Source organism: Squalius cephalus (assembly GCF_949319135.1).
Source record: "Squalius cephalus genome assembly, chromosome: 20".
NCBI lineage: Eukaryota > Metazoa > Chordata > Actinopteri > Cypriniformes > Leuciscidae > Squalius > Squalius cephalus.
The window spans coordinates 34,785,405-34,802,358 of NC_137141.1; the positions used below are offsets into that span (position 1 = coordinate 34,785,405).

The 16,954-nt window shown below is 45.0% G+C and overlaps 1 pseudogene across 1 annotated transcript in view; it reads left to right on the forward strand.

Moving 5' to 3' along the window:
- The first annotated feature begins 15,152 nt into the window (after positions 1 to 15,152).
- Positions 15,153 to 16,954, forward strand: part of LOC307148545 — a 22,555-nt pseudogene continuing 20,753 nt past the window's right edge. Inside the window, exon 1 of the transcript in view lies at positions 15,153 to 15,334. The product of the transcript in view is annotated as an uncharacterized misc_RNA (transcript). The remainder of the gene's footprint in view (positions 15,335 to 16,954) is intronic.

A 16,954-nucleotide genomic window follows, 5' to 3' on the forward strand; every position in this document is an offset into this window, starting at 1 on the left:
GTGTGTGTGTGTGTGTGTGTGTGTGTATATATATATATATATATATATATATATATATATATATATATATATATATATATATATATATATATATATACATAATATACATATACATATACATATACATATACATATACATACATTTGTGGTCAGAATTAATGGCACCCCTGGTAAATATGATCAAAAATGGCTGTAAAAAATAAATCTGCATTGTTTATCCTTTTGATCTTTCATTCAAAAAATGTGCAGAAATGTACACTTTCATTGAAGTAAAAGGACTGAAAGTGGGGGGTGGGGGGGGGCACATTATGAAATAAATGTTTTTCTCCAAAACACGTTGGCCACAAATATTGGCACCCTTTTATTAAATAATTTTTGCAATCTCCTTTTTCCAAGATAACTGATGTGAGTTTTCTTCTATAATGTCTGATGAGTTTGGAGAATAACTGACAAGATCAGAGACCATTCCTCCATACAGGATCTCTCCAGATCCTTCAGATTCACAAGCTCATGTTGGTGCTTCTTCTCTTCAGTTCAGCCCACTCCTCTTCTATAGGGTTCAGTTTAGGGGACTGGGACGGCCATGGCAGAAGCTTCATTTTGTGCTCAGTTACCCATTTTTGTGTTGATTTTGATGTTTGTTTTGGACCGTTGTCCTGAATCCATAATACCATATCTAAACAAGAAGTCCAGGACCTCCAGCAAAAAAATAGTCCCACAACATATAAGATCCAGCAGTTTATTTAACCACAGGCATGGGGGACTTTTTATCCCTGTTTGCACCAAACACATCTGGTGGCTTTGCTGCCAAAAAGCTATTTTTTCAGTTTCATCTGACCACAGATCCCTCTGCCGTTTGAAGTTCCAGCCGTGTCTGACAACTGAATATGCTGGAGTTTATTTTTGGAGAAGCAAGGAGGATTTTTCTTGAAACCCTCCCAAACAACATGTGGGGATGTAGGGGTTGTTTGATCATTTTTTTTAGGCTTTCTGACCCCAAGACTCAACTAATCTCTGCAATTCTCCATCTGTGATTATTGAAGAGTCTTTGGCCACTCAAACTTTCATCCTCACCATCCATTAAGACAATAAGACACACGTCCTCTTCCTGGCAGATTCGTAACATCTTTAGTTGATTATAACTTCTTAATTATTGCCATGATGGTCAAAATGGGGATTTTCAATTCTTTAGCTATTTTCTTACAGCCACTTTCTATTTTGTGAAGCTCAACAATCTTTTGATGCACATCAGAACTATATTCTTTGGTTTTACTCATTGTGAAGGACGATTAAGGGAATTTGGCCTTTGTGTATTTGTCATATTTAAACTCCTGTGAAACAAGAAGTCATAGCAAGACAATTTCATGTTCCTAGTCACCCTGGTGTGCTAAAGAAAAAAAGAAAAAAAGAAAATATGGGAATATACTTCAGAGATATTTTAATTTTAAATTCTAGGGTGCCCATATTTGTGGCCAACGTGTTTTGGAGAAAACTATTTTTTCATAATGTGATTCCCCCCCCCCACCCCCCCCCCCCCCCCACACACACACACACACACACACACACTTTCAATCCTCTTACTTTAATCGATTTGACAGCACTCATTTTAATTATATATTATAATTCAATTTTATATAAAAAAAATGTAAGTCAAGTAAGTTTGCTTAGACCTGGAGTATCAAAATAATAAAAATGTATTAATCACAATGTAACTCTATGTTCTTCAACAAAAACAATAGTTATTAAGGGAAATACAGAAAAAATATTTCAGTTTACAGCTTGATTATATGTATTGCATTTTAATTAAGTTAGATTGTTTTAATATATTAACAAGAATAATATTAATTATATAAATAATAAATACAAATAGTAATGGTATCATGTAGCAAATAAAAAAAATTTAATGGTCCTTTTATTTTAAGGAATTAAGGAATCACAGATGTTGATGATGATCAGATTCATGAGCTGTTCACACGACGAGAAAATGACACGTTTTCTTGAGGGGTGAAAGGAGAGAAGAGGAAGAGAGAGAATAAAAGACAGAGAGAGGATGAAAGGCGATCGCTGGAACTGCAGTGTTACAGGTGGAGAAGAGAAACACACAAAGGGAAACGGATAGAGAAAAGAAGCACAGATGCTCTCTTCTTCATGTTCAGGGGAGTGTGTGTGGAGAAGAACAGCACGTATGTATTTCACCCATCACTCGCTGTGATGTACTAATCTCCGCGCTCCAAACACACTTCTCGAGTCATCTTCGGTATTCCTGCGCCTCGGGCTGATCAAGATCTTCTTTATTCTGCTTCCCTCTGAAACGACAGATTCTTTCATCCGTTGCCTGAGGCTTCGTGCTGTTGAGCTTCACATGATGCATGGTGCATGATGTGCACAAATACATGCGGCAACTCAAGACTGGTGGTGTGAAATTGCAAGAAAAACACTGGGTTAAAAACAACCCAATTTGGTAACACAAAAACTACCCAAACACTGGGTTATTACGTCTGACCCAGGATCTGGGTTACACTTGAAAACTACCCAAACACTAGGTTGTTACGTCTGACCCAAGATCTGGGTTACATTAGAAAACTACCCAAACACTGGGTTGTTACGTCTGACCCAAGATCTGGGTTACACTAGAAAACTACCCAAACACTGGGTTGTTACGTCTGACCCAAGATCTGGGTTACACTAGAAAACTACCCAAACACTGGGTTGTTACGTCTGACCCAAGATCTGGGTTACACTAGAAAACTACCCAAACACTGGGTTGTTACGACTGACACAGGATCTGGGTTACATTAGAAAACTTCCCAAACACTGGGTTGTTACGACTGACCCAGGATCTGGGTTACACTAGAAAACTACCCAAACACCGGGTTGTTACGTCTGACCCAAGATCTGGGTTACACTAGAAAACTACCCAAACACTGGGCTGTTACGTCTGACCCAAGATCTGGGTTACACTAGAAAACTACCCAAACACTGGGTTGTTACGACTGACACAGGATCTGGGTTACATTAGAAAACTTCCCAAACACTGGGTTGTTACGACTGACCCAGGATCTGGGTTACACTAGAAAACTACCCAAACACCGGGTTGTTACGTCTGACCCAAGATCTGGGTTACACTAGAAAACTACCCAAACACTGGGCTGTTACGTCTGACCCATGATCTGGGTTACATTAGAAAACTACCCAAACACTGGGTTGTTACGACTGTCCCAAAATCTGGGTTACACTAGAAAACTACCCAAACACTGGGTTGTTACGACTGACCCAAGATCTGGGTTACATTAGAAAACTACCCAAACACTGGGTTGTTACGTCTGACCCAGGATCTGGGTTACATTAGAAAACTTCCCAAACACTGGGTTGTTACGACTGTCCCAAAATCTGGGTTACACTAGAAAACTACCCAAACACTGGGTTGTTACGTCTGACCCAGGATCTGGGTTACATTAGAAAACTTCCCAAACACCGGGTTGTTACGTCTGACCCAAGATCTGGGTTACACTAGAAAACTACCCAAACACTGGGCTGTTACGTCTGACCCATGATCTGGGTTACATTAGAAAACTACCCAAACACTGGGTTGTTACGACTGTCCCAAAATCTGGGTTACACTAGAAAACTACCCAAACACTGGGTTGTTACGACTGACCCAAGATCTGGGTTACATTAGAAAACTACCCAAACACTGGGTTGTTACGTCTGACCCAGGATCTGGGTTACATTAGAAAACTTCCCAAACACTGGGTTGTTACGACTGTCCCAAAATCTGGGTTACACTAGAAAACTACCCAAACACTGGGTTGTTACGACTGACCCAAGATCTGGGTTACATTAGAAAACTACCCAAACACTGGGTTGTTACGTCTGACACAGGATCTGGGTTACATTAGAAAACTTCCCAAACACTGGGTTGTTACGACTGTCCCAAAATCTGGGTTACACTAGAAAACTACCCAAACACTGGGTTGTTACGACTGACCCAAGATCTGGGTTACATTAGAAAACTACCCAAACACTGGGTTGTTACGTCTGACACAGGATCTGGGTTACACTAGAAAACTACCCAAACACTGGGTTGTTACAACTGTCCCAAAATCTGGGTTACACTAGAAAACTACCCAAACACTGGGTTGTTACGACTGTCCCAAAATCTGGGTTACACTAGAAAACTACCCAAACACTGGGTTGTTACGACTGACCCAAGATCTGGGTTACATTAGAAAACTACCCAAACACTGGGTTGTTACGTCTGACCCAGGATCTGGGTTACATTAGAAAACTTCCCAAACACTGGGTTGTTACGACTGTCCCAAAATCTGGGTTACACTAGAAAACTACCCAAACACTGGGTTGTTACGACTGACCCAAGATCTGGGTTACATTAGAAAACTACCCAAACACTGGGTTGTTACGTCTGACACAGGATCTGGGTTACATTAGAAAACTTCCCAAACACTGGGTTGTTACGACTGTCCCAAAATCTGGGTTACACTAGAAAACTACCCAAACACTGGGTTGTTACGACTGACCCAAGATCTGGGTTACATTAGAAAACTACCCAAACACTGGGTTGTTACGTCTGACACAGGATCTGGGTTACACTAGAAAACTACCCAAACACTGGGTTGTTACAACTGTCCCAAAATCTGGGTTACACTAGAAAACTACCCAAACACTGGGTTGTTACGACTGTCCCAAAATCTGGGTTACACTAGAAAACTACCCAAACACTGGGTTGTTACGTCTGACCCAAGATCTGGGTTACACTAGAAAACTACCCAAACACTGGGCTGTTACGTCTGACCCATGATCTGGGTTACACTAGAAAACTACCCAAACACTGGGTTGTTACGTCTGACCCAAGATCTGGGTTACACTAGAAAACTACTCAAACACTGGGTTGTTACGTCTGACCCAAGATCTGGGTTACACTAGAAAACTACCCAAACACTGGGCTGTTACGTCTGACCCAAGATCTGGGTTACACTAGAAAACTACCCAAACACTGGGTTGTTACGTCTGACCCAAGATCTGGGTTACACTAGAAAACTACCCAAACACTGGGCTGTTACGTCTGACCCAAGATCTGGGTTACACTAGAAAACTACCCAAACACTGGGTTGTTACGTCTGACCCAAGATCTGGGTTACACTAGAAAACTACCCAAACACTGGGTTGTTACGTCTGACCCAAGATCTGGGTTACACTAGAAAACTACCCAAACACTGGGCTGTTACGTCTGACCCAAGATCTGGGTTACACTAGAAAACTACCCAAACACTGGGTTGTTACGTCTGACCCAAGATCTGGGTTACACTAGAAAACTACCCAAACACTGGGTTGTTACGTCTGACCCAAGATCTGGGTTACACTAGAAAACTACCCAAACACTGGGTTGTTATGTCTGACCCAAGATCTGGGTAACACAAACACTACCCAAATACTGAAAAATAGCGCAAGACGACACTTTGCAATAAAGTCTAATTTGTTAATGCATTCGTTAACATGCAATTTCTGTTTAGTTAAATGCAATTGTTCATTGGTTTCTTCAGGCTGCATTTTCATTAGAGTATTAGTATATATTAACTCTTTCCGTTTAAAAAGAAAAAGTTGACAGACACCACCAAGTGTTTTTGATCATTTTCTCAAAAAGTTCATGGCCCCAAGAATATGTTGTTGTACGAACATCTAAACATGCAATAGGCTGTGGAAAGAACAGAACCTCTGCTTTTAAACAACAACAAAAAAACATTGTATTCCAGTTTCATGCATTCATAAGTTTCGTAAAAAAGTAACATTTTGAACAAAAGACTTTTTGGGGAAAAAAAATTCAAAGACTACAGCGTGCTTAAGCAGTGTTTCTATCGCTTGTTTCTGCTTCTTCTTACATATCAATCACGCTGATCACTTGTTATGGCTCATGTTATGATATGCGTATTGAAATGTTTAGGTAAGATGATGTAAAATTAGTCCAGTCTTCTGTCTGTGCCGTCTTTGCTCGCTTTCCTCATTTTGTTCTCATGCACTGACTTCGCTGAACTGAACAGCCAATCAGAGTGCCCGATTCAACATGCTGAATCACCAATGTGAGGATCACATGCAAAAACTAGCCGACAGACAGCCGACCGCAGGATTGGTGTGTCACGGCCCTAATGTTAACTCTAAAGTGTTTCTAAATTACTTTCTAAATGTTGTAGAGATGATTTAGCTGCCAAAAATCCCTAACCTGAAGCCAGATCTACACGGAGGGCTTCAGTCTGTTAAATTCATCATACTCAGGTCACGTACGCTGCAGGGAAATGAATGATCCGTGTCCGGTCGAGGAACCAGAGCTCTGTGATTATGAAGAGTTCTGGAAGATGTTTCTCCTCACAGGCCTGCGGTTCATCATCCTCAAACCCCTGACGAACACTGACAGACTCATTACATCTGACCAGACGCTAAAGCTCGTGCAGGAAATATTGATCAGTGTGTGAAACAGTTGAGCTTCATTTGAGATTAAAGAGGTCATATGATGCTATTTAAAAAGGTCATTAGGGGTTTGTTTATTGTTTAACATGCTTTAATGTTCAAAAAACACGTGATTTTTCATATTCTGCACATTATTGCCTCTATTCCCAGTCTGAAACACTCTGATTTCTACAAAGCCCCGCCTTCAGAAAAGCCCAGTGCGCTCTGATTGGCCATCTAACCCAGTGCGCTCTGATTGGCCAGCTGACCCAGTGCGCTGTGATTGGCCATCTAACCCAGTGTGCTGTGATTGGCCAGCTGACCCAGTGCGCTGTGATTGGCCAGCTGACCCAGTGTGCTGTGATTGGCCATCTAACCCAGTGTGCTGTGATTGGCCAGCTGACCCAGTGTGCTGTGATTGGCCAGCTGACCCAGTGCGCTGTGATTGGCCTGCTGACCCAGTGCGCTGTGATTGGCCATCTGACCCAGTGCGCTGTGATTGACCAGCTGACCCAGTGCGCTGTGATTGGCCAGCTGACCCAGTGCGCTGTGATTGGCCATCTGACCCAGTGTGCTGTGATTGGCCATCTAACCCAGTGTGCTGTGATTGACCAGCTGACCCAGTGTGCTGTGATTGGCCATCTGACCCAGTGCGCTGTGATTGGCCATGTGACCCAGTGCGCTGTGATTGGCCATCTGACCCAGTGCGCTGTGATTGGCCAGCTGACCCAGTGTGCTGTGATTGGCCATGTGACCCAGTGCGCTGTGATTGGCCGTCTGACCCAGTGCGCTGTGATTGGCTATCTAACCCAGTGCGCTGTGATTGGCCATCTAACCCAGTAAGCTGTGATTGGCCATCTAACCCAGTGTGCTGTGATTGGCTATCTAACCCAGTGCGCTGTGATTGACCAGCTGACCCAGTGTGCTGTGATTGGCCATGTGACCCAGTGCGCTGTGATTGGCCATCTGACCCAGTGCGCTGTGATTGGCCAGCTGACCCAGTGTGCTGTGATTGGCCATGTGACCCAGTGCGCTGTGATTGGCCGTCTGACCCAGTGCGCTGTGATTGGCTATCTAACCCAGTGCGCTGTGATTGGCCATCTAACCCAGTAAGCTGTGATTGGCCATCTAACCCAGTGTGCTGTGATTGGCTATCTAACCCAGTGCGCTGTGATTGACCAGCTGACCCAGTGTGCTGTGATTGGCCATGTGACCCAGTGCGCTGTGATTGGCCATCTGACCCAGTGCGCTGTGATTGGCCAGCTGACCCAGTGTGCTGTGATTGGCCATGTGACCCAGTGTGCTGTGATTGGCCGTCTGACCCAGTGTGCTGTGATTGGCTATCTAACCCAGTGCGCTGTGATTGGCCATCTAACCCAGTAAGCTGTGATTGGCCATCTAACCCAGTGTGCTGTGATTGGCCATCTAACCCAGTGCGCTGTGATTGGCCAAACAAGTGTGTGTTGGAAATGTAATGGCCTTTACATTTTATACAAAGATGTTGCCTTTTAAAGTAATAGTTCATCACTTACTCACCTTCACGCTGAAACCCGTATGACTTTCTTTGTCCTGTGGAGCACATTTATTTCTCTTTAAACACCGTAAAGAATGATATCCGTAGCGGATTATTTGTGCTTGTGTGTCATTCAAACACACCTTGATTTAATGATGTTTGAAGCAACTGACATTAAACCTGGTGCTTCTTTGTTTTATAATTTTTTTGCATCACTATTTTGCAATGGACTCTGCTGTCTGTGCATCATATTGTTGAGTTATTAGGTAAGCATGTTGTGCAATGATGAATGTTATGATATTTCTGAAACATTGTGGTCAAACCACAATGACTAAGGGAGATACAGACACAAGAGATGCATTCACAAACTCAGATATAACATTCACAGTGATGCTTATTTCATGAAGTAGTAAACACACACACACACACATTTGTCAAGCACCTGGTTGTTTAATCACATATTTTTATACCACAGAAGAAAGCTGAAGTTTTGTTGCGTTAAAGGCGGAGGCACGACTCTTCAACAGACTGAATGTCTGACGAGAAACAAAACAAAGGAAATTAGACATTTGCCTTTAATTACAGGCTAAGTGTCTCTGACAGTCTAATTGCTTCCACTGTTGCTTCTCATTGTCGTTCGACCGCATCAAAGCGCTTGAGAAGGAGGTTTGCCTTTTCTTCTGTGGACTTCAAAAACTCAGAGGCAAAGCAGATAATTTTTACATCGACCCCTGATCTTTTATATTTAATAAGCTGACTATTCATGACTCACAGTGTCAGAGTCAAACAGCGGCTCGTTTCCGTGAAGCTTCATGTGTGTCTTCACTAATGAACAACTGTGGACGACTATTGTTTGCTGGAGTGTAAAGCCCCAAACGCACCACATTTACACACACACACACACACACACACACACACACACTCTCTCTCTCTCGCGCGCTCTCGCTCTCTCTATCTCACACACTCTCTCTCTCTCTCTCTCTCACACACACACACACACACACACAAACTCTCTCTCTCTCTCTCTCTCTCTCTCTCTCTCACACACACACACACACACACACACACACACACACACACACTCACTCACACATGTCTGGTTCACTATCTTTGTGGGGACTCTCCATAGACGTAATGGTTTTTATACCGTACAAACTGTACATTCTATCCCCTTACACTGCCCCTGCCCCTAAACCTGCCCATCACAGGAAACATTCTGCATTTTTACTTTCTCAAAACAACTCATCCTGTGTGATTTATAAGCCTTTTGAAAAGTGGGGACCGCTGGCTGGTCCCCACAATGTAGGTGATCTCAGGTTTTACTATTCTTATGGGGACATTTGGTCCCCACAATGTAATATAAACAAGGGCACTCATACACACACACACACACACACACACACACACACACACACACACTCTCTCTCTCTCTTTCTCTCTCTCTCTCTTCTCTCACACACACACTCACACACACAAACACACTCTCACACACACACACTCTCTCTCACACACTCACACACACACACACTCTCTCTCTCTCACACACACACTCTCTCTCTCTCACACACACTCTCACAGACACACACACACACGCTCTCACAGACACACACAAACACACAAACACACACACACACTCACAAACTCGTACACACACACACACTCTCTCTCTCTCTCTCTCTCACACACACACACACACACACACACACACAAACACACTCACACACACTGTCTCTCTCACACACACACACACACACACACACACACACACACAAACACACTCACACACACTGTCTCTCTCACACACACACACTCATTCACACACGCTCTCAAAGACACATACACTCTCTCTCTCACTCACACACACACACACACACACACAAACTCGGTACTATAAGAAACGGACAATGTCCATCACACATGTTTTGATTTCTCCTACACTCACATGACATTGTAATAATAACTGATCTCAAACATTTGTTCCTGCTCAACGGCCAAAGAAAAGAGAAACGAGTGTTTACCTCAGCGAACGCCAACAGGCAGGAGCGAGACTGATGCTTCACAGACTCTTATTTTACAAAGCAAGAAACTGTGTGTAACCTGCGCTCCATGAAACAGCCTGAGCCGAACCCGAGGTGTTCTGGAGCAGCTTTAATGAAGTCTTCATCACAGATGCGCTGCTCGACCCTGAGGCTGCTGTTCACTGTGCAGTAATTGATCTGTCCACACAATCACCGGATAATATGTGTTGACATACGAGCCTCTGGTGAGTTACGGCTCTGAAGGTTCCTCAGACAGAAAGATCTGCGTTACAGAGCATTAATGAAGAAGGTTCATATGTTCTGACGAGGTTCTCATCCAGTAACGTTAATAGAAAGTCATCTGGTCTTTGTTTATATAAACTAATTGCTAATGCTTTTTTTATATAAAGCATTAGCACAAAAGCATTATTTATACATCGTTCATGGATTTTTTTTTTTTAGGTTTCAGTTAGGGCTAGGTAAATATAGGACAGAACACATCTTGTCTTGTCAGTCATGTTTCATTGTCATGTGATTCCCAGTTATAGTCATGTGATCATCCTGCCATGTGTTCCCTTGTCTTGTGTCGTGTTCTGATTGGTTAATTGTCTTGATTGTGCACAGGTGTCTCTTGTCTTGTCATCAGTCCTTGTGTATTTAAGCCCTCATGTTTGCTTGTAACTTTGTCATGTATTGTTTCACTGTAACCACTATTGGTAAGCGTCTCTGGGTCTCTGGGTCTCTGGGTCTCTGGGCCTTCGGGCCTTCTGAGTCTCTGGGCCTTCTGAGTCTCTGGGCCTTCTGAGTCTCCTTCTGGGTCTCTGGGCCTTCTGAGTCTCTGGGCCTTCTGAGTCTCTGGGCCTTCTGAGTCTCTGGGCCTTCTGGGTCTCTGGCCCTTCTGAGTCTCTGGGCCTTCTGAGTCTCTGGTCTTCTGGGTCTCTGGGCCCTCTGAGTCTCTGGGCCTTCTGGGTCTCTGGGCCTTCTGAGTCTCTGGTCTTCTGGGTCTCTGGGCCCTCTGGGTCTCTGAGCCTTCTGGGTCTCTGGGCCTTCTGAGTCTCTGGGCCTTCTGAGTCTCTGGGCCTTCTGAGTCTCTGGGCCTTCTGAGTCTCTGGGCCTTCTGAGTCTCTGGGCCTTCTGGGTCTCTGGGCCTTCTGAGTCTCTGGGCCTTCTGGGTCTCTGGCCCTCTGAGTCTCTAGGCCTTCTGAGTCTCTGGGCCTTCTGAGTCTCTGGGCCTTCTGAGTCTCTGGGCCTTCTGAGTCTCTGGGCCTTCTGAGTCTCTGGCCCTCTGAGTCTCTGGGCCTTCTGGGTCTCTGGGCCTTCTGAGTCTCTGGGCCTTCTGAGTCTCTGGTCTTCTGGGTCTCTGGGCCTTCTGGGTCTCTGGGCCTTCTGAGTCTCTGGGCCTTCTGGGTCTCTGGGCCTTCTGGGTCTCTGGGCCTTCTGAGTCTCTGGGCCTTCTGAGTCTCTGGTCTTCTGGGTCTCTGGGCCTTCTGAGTCTCTGGGCCTTCTGGGTCTCTGGGCCTTCTGAGTCTCTGGGCCTTCTGAGTCTCTGGTCTTCTGGGTCTCTGGCCCTTCTGAGTCTCTGGGCCTTCTGAGTCTCTGGGCCTTCTGGGTCTCTGGCCCTTCTGAGTCTCTGGGCCTTCTGAGTCTCTGGTCTTCTGAGTCTCTGGGCCTTCTGAGTCTCTGGCCCTTCTGGGTCTCTGGCCCTTCTGAGTCTCTGGGCCTTCTGAGTCTCTGGTCTTCTGGGTCTCTGGCCCTCTGAGTCTCTGGGCCTTCTGGGTCTCTGGGCCTTCTGAGTCTCTGGTCTTCTGGGTCTCTGGGCCTTCTGGGTCTCTGGCCCTTCTGAGTCTCTGGGCCTTCTGGGTCTCTGGGCCTTCTGGGTCTCTGGCCCTTCTGAGTCTCTGGGCCTTCTGAGTCTCTGGTCTTCTGGGTCTCTGGCCCTTCTGAGTCTCTGGGCCTTCTGAGTCTCTGGGCCTTCTGAGTCTCTGGGCCTTCTGGGTCTCTGGGCCTTCTGAGTCTCTGGGCCTTCTGAGTCTCTGGTCTTCTGGGTCTCTGGCCCTCTGAGTCTCTGGGCCTTCTGGGTCTCTGGGCCTTCTGAGTCTCTGGGCCTTCTGAGTCTCTGGTCTTCTGGGTCTCTGGCCCTCTGAGTCTCTGGGCCTTCTGGGTCTCTGGGCCTTCTGAGTCTCTGGGCCTTCTGAGTCTCTGGTCTTCTGGGTCTCTGGGCCTTCTGGGTCTCTGGCCCTTCTGAGTCTCTGGGCCTTCTGGGTCTCTGGGCCTTCTGAGTCTCTGGTCTTCTGGGTCTCTGGCCCTTCTGGGTCTCTGGCCCTTCTGAGTCTCTGGGCCTTCTGAGTCTCTGGTCTTCTGGGTCTCTGGCCCTCTGAGTCTCTGGGCCTTCTGGGTCTCTGGGCCTTCTGAGTCTCTGGGCCTTCTGAGTCTCTGGTCTTCTGGGTCTCTGGGCCTTCTGGGTCTCTGGCCCTTCTGAGTCTCTGGGCCTTCTGGGTCTCTGGGCCTTCTGGGTCTCTGGCCCTTCTGAGTCTCTGGGCCTTCTGAGTCTCTGGCCCTTCTGAGTCTCTGGTCTTCTGGGTCTCTGGCCCTCTGAGTCTCTGGGCCTTCTGGGTCTCTGGGCCTTCTGAGTCTCTGGGCCTTCTGAGTCTCTGGGCCTTCTGAGTCTCTGGCCCTTCTGAGTCTCTGGGCCTTCTGAGTCTCTGGCCCTTCTGAGTCTCTGGCCCTTCTGAGTCTCTGGGCCTTCTGGGTCTCTGGCCCTTCTGGGTCTCTGGCCCTTCTGGGTCTCTGGCCCTTCTGGGTCTCTGGCCCTTCTGAGTCTCTGGGCCTTCTGAGTCTCTGGGCCTTCTGAGTCTCTGGGCCTTCTGAGTCTCTGGGCCTTCTGAGTCTCTGGGCCTTCTGAGTCTCCGGGCCTTCTGGGTCTCCGGGCCTTCTGGGTCTCTGGGCCTTCTGGGTCTCTGGGCCTTCTGAGTCTCTGGGCCTTCTGAGTCTCTGGCCCTTCTGAGTCTCTGGGCCTTCTGAGTCTCTGGCCCTTCTGGGTCTCTGGGCCTTCTGGGTCTCTGGGCCTTCTGGGTCTCTGGGCCTTCTGGGTCTCTGGTCTTCTGGGTCTCTGGCCCTTCTGGGTCTCTGGCCCTTCTGGGTCTCTGGCCCTTCTGGGTCTCTGGCCCTTCTGGGTCTCTGGCCCTCTGAGTCTCTGATTTAGTTTTTGGATATTAAATAAATGCTGCACTTGGTTTCTTCAAACTTGCCATCAGTGGACTTACTTACATTAGTAATAAGTAATGCAATACTTTTTGGAAATACTTTTATAATAAGTATAGTAATGTAATTACACTGATGAAGATGTAATTACTAACTAATTTAGAGTAATTTATCCGACACTGATGTTTTCCCATAAACGTTTGCCGTCTGTTGATCAAAATCGTCTAATATATAAAGCTTTTAGAAGCACGTTTATCTGATCAATAGCAGAAATGTACTTAAAGCCTTGATGTATAATCCATTATGAAAGGATTTTAGTGCATTATTTTTGCCTTGTACTGCACTGTATGACTGCCGGTCAGTGTTACACACTGAGAAAATATAATGCATTAAAGCGTAAGACAAACAACCAGTTTCAGATGTGATTATTATAATGCATTTAACTTTTGTTACATTTATTTATGAAAATATATATAATGCATTGCAACGTGCATTATGAATACCTTCATGTGTAAACACATTAATATACTAGAACAAAATAAAGCAGATGGAAAGATTAAATTCCACAAATGCATGAAGAAAGATCTGAAAACCGTACTTCAGAAGTGTTTGCAGGTGTTTGATCAGAGAAGTGTGCGTCTCACACACACACACACACACACACAGGTGTTCGTCCTGCGGTTTCAGCAGCTGCGTCTCAGAGAGAGAGAGAGAGAGTGACACACACACACACACACACACGTGCGACAGTCGAGAGCTTTTCAATGAACTTTTCACCTGTTCGAGTTACCCAGTAACCAGCTTCATCTTGAGGTTTCAACTATAACACAATACAAACAAGACAAGAGGAGAATCGTGGTTTGTGAAGTTCAGCTGATGTTCTTGACCTGAATCATTTTTGACCTTTGACCTCAGAGAAGATTAGAGCTGAATGTTAGGTATATATAGTATGCCACAGTGACTTTATCTTTATCAATGCACTTTTATTTAAACAAAAACAAATGCAAATAGAGCAGGCTGCTTGACCTTTGACCCTGGTGGCTACCCGGGGTCAGAGGCTTGATCCTGTTCCATCCGCAGTGATTAATGAGCTGTCAGTCAAGTGCAAGGCCACGCCCCCAGGGTTATAAAGCCTGAATAAAGCCACACTAACCCATAGATGCTCGATCTGGACCGAGGAGGAACTACATGAGCACGTTTTCATGTAGAACATCAAGGACAAAATCAACTCATAAATGAGGCATTTAATGAGTTTTTCATGCTTTTCATCCGTGATTCAGTGAAGTAGTTCTGCAGTTTCAGGCTTCAAATTCTGTAACAGTCTGTAAGAGATAAAGAGCACCTTTATGGCATACTATATTATATATAGATAGATAGATGCCTAAGATCCAGCTCTAATCTTCTTTGAGGTCAAAGGTCAAAAATGATAAGTTTTGTTGACAAGAACATCAGCCTAATTTTACAAACCACGATTTTCCTCTGTGTTTTTCCCATGTTCATCTTTCTTTAGAGTGTTCTTCTCTATATAAGTGTCAGTGTTTCTGAACTCATTGTATCTTGAGTTTCTTCCGGGAACGAACACGTCACAATATTCCTCATTTACATAATTCATGCGCAGAATAAAGGGGCGGGGCCTGGTTGAGTTAGTTAGTAGTGTGTTAAACTGGCGGTTATGGAAAGGGGCGGGACATTTCCCAAACACACTCGAAGCGCTCGACCAATCACAACACACTGATCCAGCCGACCAATCAGAGCACAGTGTGCTTTTCAGGAGGAGGGGCTTCATAGAGACAGGAAGTAAACAGAGCGTTACTGACAGACTGGGAAGAGAGGAGCCGCAACAATGGAGAATATGAGGAGAATAATCAACATTCAAGCAGGAAAACCTGTTCTAGTAGAGACAAAAACACAATAATCTTATGTTTTCACTTTTATGATTAAATGTGCTCCGGTCGGTGTGAATGCGAAGGGTTGTGCAGACGGACAATGAAGCTCTTCATCCAATCATGCGCTCGTCTCCCAGCATGCCGAGCGGGTCACATGATGACCGGCTTAAAGCGCTGGACAATGAGGAACCGCTCTCAATTGAGTTTGTGACAAAAGCCGGCTGTGCAGAGGAGAATGCGCTCTTCTTGACGGACACGTATGTCAACAATGTCTCTCGATGAGCCGAGTCACAAGCTGCAAACTTCTACAAGATCGACTGAGGCGATGCGTTACTGGGAGAACCGCATCTGTTCTAAACCCATCGCAAGAGTTGCATCACAAAACATAAATTGTCATTTTGCATCATAGTTAAATTCAGAACAATCACTCACTAAAGCTGAAAAACAAAGAAAATGAATGTGTGTGTGTGAGCGTGTGTGTGTGCATGCGAGTGTGAGTGCTAGTGTGTTAGTGTGAGTGAGTGAGCGAGTGTGTGTGTGTGTCTCTGTGTGTGTGTGTGTGTGTGTGTGTGTGTGTGTGTGTGTGTGTGTGTGTGTGTGTGTGTGTGAGAGAGTATCAGTATAAATATGAGTGTGTGTGTGTCTGCGCGTGCATGTGTGTTTGTATGCGTGCGTGTGTATTGTGTGTTAGTGTGAGTGTGTGTGTGTGTCTGTGCGTGTGTGTCTGTGCGTGCATGTGTGTGCGCGTGCGTGTTTGAGTGCTAGTGTGTGTTAGTGTGAGTGAGTGTGTGTGTGAGTATAAATATCAGTGCGTGTGTGAGAGAGTATAAATATGAGTGTGTGTGTGTGTGTGTGTGTGTGTGAGTATGAATATGAGTGTGTCTGTGTGTGCATGTGTGTGTCTGAGTATGAGTATGAGTGCGTGTTTGTGTCTGTGCATGCGTGTGTGTGTGTGTGTGTGTGCGTGTGTGAGTATGAGTATGAGTGCGTGTGTTTGTGTCTGTGCGTGCACGCGTGTGTGTGTGTGTGTGTGCGTGCGTGTGTGTCTCAGTATGAGTATGTTTGCGTGTGTTTGTGTCTGTCTGTGCGTGCGCGTGTGTGTGTGTGTGTGTGTGCATGTGTGTCTGAGTATGAGTATGTGTGCGTGCGGCGCGCGTGTGTGTGTGAGCAGCTCTCATGCACTTGTGTGTCTGTAACTCTAGATGTGTGTGTGTGAGGTGTTGAGCGATTGGCTCTGTGTAATATATGAATGTGGATTAAACCGTAATGTGAGTTTGAGCCAAAGCTGCATGTTCAGATTACCAATTAATAAGCGTTTAATTTCACGGGTACGACGAGGTTTTGCTTTCCTCCTCCTGTTTCTCTTCATTCAAGACTTTCCTTCTCTGTTCTGCCAATCCGACGACCTGAAGGAAACACACGAGAGTCAGAGGAAAAGAGACTGAGCGCAGAAACAAAGGAGGAAATACTGTCATTATTCACTCTTTCCTCAGGAAAATCATGTCCATATGAAATATAAAATATTCTATAAAATTTAACTTAGTAATATTACATATGTTGAACATGTTATATAACACAGCAATATATATATATATACAAAGACGAATCTGAACAGGAGGAGAAGAATAATGACTTAAGTGTGTGTCTGTTCCTCACAAGCATCCCACGACTTTAGAAAACATGATAATGCATAAAACATATGGACTATTGCTATATGATACTTTAGTTTAACTCTCTTTATTGATGGTTTTCAACAAGAGAGATAAAAGAAGGGAAAAGACAATAAATCAATATTTGTTAACAGAGCTTAACATGTCTTATACTCTCAGAATCAGTCACAAAATACAACATGTTTGCTCGGACCAAAATAAACTAAA